The sequence below is a fragment of the Drosophila serrata genome, unplaced genomic scaffold (genome assembly GCF_035046125.1).
Source record: "Drosophila serrata isolate PLE 108 unplaced genomic scaffold, ASM3504612v1 contig_382, whole genome shotgun sequence".
In the NCBI taxonomy this organism is placed as follows: Eukaryota; Metazoa; Arthropoda; class Insecta; order Diptera; family Drosophilidae; genus Drosophila; species Drosophila serrata.
Window position 1 is genome coordinate 9,769,981 of NW_028257280.1, and position 2,882 is coordinate 9,772,862.

Sequence of the window (2,882 nt, forward strand, 5' to 3'; positions counted from 1 at the left end):
TTTCGCCAGCCTGCAAATTAAAATTGCAATGTAATTGGTTAATCCATGCGTACATTATGGCCATTGTAGCCGGGGCCATTCAAATTTTGCAGAGGAAGTGCGTCCCGGTAGTTTCATTCCATTTCGGTTGCGGATCCAGTTTGGGTTTTGTTCCTTCTGCTCCTTCGTCCTGGTTCCCTCATTGTTTCTGGCTCATTTTTTTGTGGATTACATTTTTCATTAAGTTTTTTGTACTGAGAAGCAGGAAACGGAGGTGTGGGAGGTCACACTTTATAAGTGGGCGGTGTTTTTTGTTAAATTTTCAATAGTTAAAACTGAGTTCAAAATATATTTTTTTATATACAGTTAAATATCAAAAGGATAGGGTATATTTGCTGATAAATAATTGAACACTTAACTTTATTCTTTTCTTTATTGTCTTGTAAGTTAGTTCTGTATTAACATCCTTCAAAACTGCCGTGTAATTTGTGGCAAACTCTTCAATTAATCAATCTAAGCCAAGACTTTTTGAGTACCAAATGCATTAAATACCCATAAACATGTCGACACCTTCGGTTTCTTGCGATCCCTGGGGTTTTTCGGTCTCATCAAAGCCCAAAAACTCGACAGCGAAATGTATTGACTTTGAAAATTCTGAACGATGGGTGTGATAAATCTGGAGAGCGGCAAGAGAAGAGCTTTCTTCAATACAAAAAATTAACTACACTCAGAAGAAAATTACCAAAACTAACTACGATTTCATCTGATAAAATATGAAATCCCTAAAACATAAGAAACAAATATGTAAGTAAATAATTAAGCTCATATTTCTGTTACTGTAGATAAATAATCTTGCTTGATTACCTAACATTTTCTCCAAGTGCACCATCCAACAGGTGCTCTCGGCACCATGGAACCGCCGAAAGAACAAGCCAAAATCTTTATAGACATTTCGTAAACAAACGGCAAGTATTTTGTTGAACGTTTCTGTGTAAATAAACCTCCGGGCCACACAACTTTGATCTCTGCTAGCCGTGTGAGTATCTCTAGTTGTATCTGTATCTGCATTTGTATCTGTATCTTCTTTTGATGTTTCTGGACTGGCGTCAGCGCCGGCGCTTCCAGCTGCCAAATTGCTGCTTTATTAGCTGCGTAAGTGGCTCCCCCCGAATCCAGAAACCAACAAAAATAAAGTGGGAGGTGTCTGGTACACAGATTCAATTCGAGTGGCATCGTTCGATTTGAGCGATTGTGGCCAATAAAACAGCAGGTTCCTTGGGGCAAACAAGCTGCCAAGGTGGCAATTAAGGCGCTTGTCTAATTGCCCCAAAGCAAATAAGGCCCATCCGTCAGCGGGCCAAGTGCGAGGGAGGAGTTGGAGTCTGATTTGGATTCGGACTCAGCCGCCTCGGGGCTAATTGGCCACGTTTAGCAGTGCCCATATCCACTGGGCAACTGGGCATTCTGGCCATTCAGCGCCTTCTAGCCCTTTCCCGGCAGGTGTGTGAGCTTTTCCCACCTTTTCCCTCCGGCAGAACGGAAGCCCTCGTAAATTGCCACAACAAGCCACCGTTGACAGAGGGGGCGGCTGGCCATTTGGTTAATATGAAAATGAGATTGTTTTGTATGCAAATCCCTGGGAATCAAAGTGCAAAATGCGAAATGCGAATCGGGAATAGAAATAACTTTTTGAGACTTTGAACCATGCTTGGTTAAATATGTATAAATAGAACCAAAATGAAATAAATAATGATTTAAAGATTGCGAAAATTTTGAACTAAGCTATAATATATTTCCGATAATAATAAACTTTGGTTTATCGCATTTAATTACTTTTCTTGTTGTTACTTTGACTTTGCAGCGTTCTATCATTAATTAAATAGAAAACAAGTATTATGTTATTCGTAGAAAAGTAATTATAAGGAAAAACCAATAATCTTGACTTGTTGACCTTTAATTCTAAAAAAGAAAATAAATATGAATAAGCTTGTAGACTTTAAGAAATGCAATAAATAATAAATCAAAAGAGATAAGGCATCCGAGATTAGCCTCGAAACCTTTAAAGGCGACTCGCAGCCGGCAGCCCTTATCAGTCTTGTCTTGAGTCTTTCAACAATGACACCACAGTGGAAATTTGCCGTTCTCCTCCTGATCTCATTTTTCCTGGGAAACTTCCAAGCCAATGGCAGTGTTTATTGCGGTTTAGGGGGAGTATGTATGGATAAGGTCTCCTGCTCCTATCCTCGTGTAATTTCAGGTCCATGTGGCTATAATGAGGTTTGCTGTAGTATGCGATTGTAAGTGAATTGGATTTGTATTTGAAATTGTTTTTTAATAACAAATTGTTTTTCTGTACGCAGTTATGGATAATGTATGTGAAAAAGAATGCTCCTGAGAGAATTCATTAAATATCCTTTATAATATTATAATAAAAATTAAAATGTAATAAAAAAAAGAATTGAACATTATTAAAACCTCGATTAATCAATAAAAAACAAAAAAACTACACATAGTCAAGCCCCAATTGTAGCCCCATCGATGTTGAACAAAAAACAAAACGCAAAGCACCAACTTTTTGCTGCGCAAAGGAGTTCCTGCAGGACCAGGACGAAGGGGAGCCGACACCCATTGCATACCCCATAACGTGGCAAGTTTGAATATACTCGCAACCGTAAGATTCCCGAGTATATTAGGTAGCAAAATTTTTACGAGCTCATTATGGCTCATTTCGGCGATTGTTGTGATCCTTTTATGCGCCTTCGAATGGCTTCAAATGGTTATGAGGCTATTTCTCTGTCATCCCCGCGACACCCTCCATTCCTGCGCACTCGCATCCGCATCCGAGTCCTCCCCTGGGTCCCAGCTCTGGCGTTCTGTGTCCTGCGTCCTGTGTCCCTGAGTCC

General features: G+C 39.7%; 1 long non-coding RNA gene across 1 annotated transcript; it reads left to right on the plus strand.

The window, feature by feature from the left end:
* Window positions 1-2,015: 2,015 nt before the first annotated feature.
* LOC110191255 (uncharacterized) lies at window positions 2,016-2,447 on the plus strand. Its single transcript, XR_002320028.2, has 2 exons — window positions 2,016-2,276; window positions 2,340-2,447. It is a non-coding gene; the product is annotated as an uncharacterized LOC110191255 (long non-coding RNA).
* Window positions 2,448-2,882: the final 435 nt, after the last annotated feature.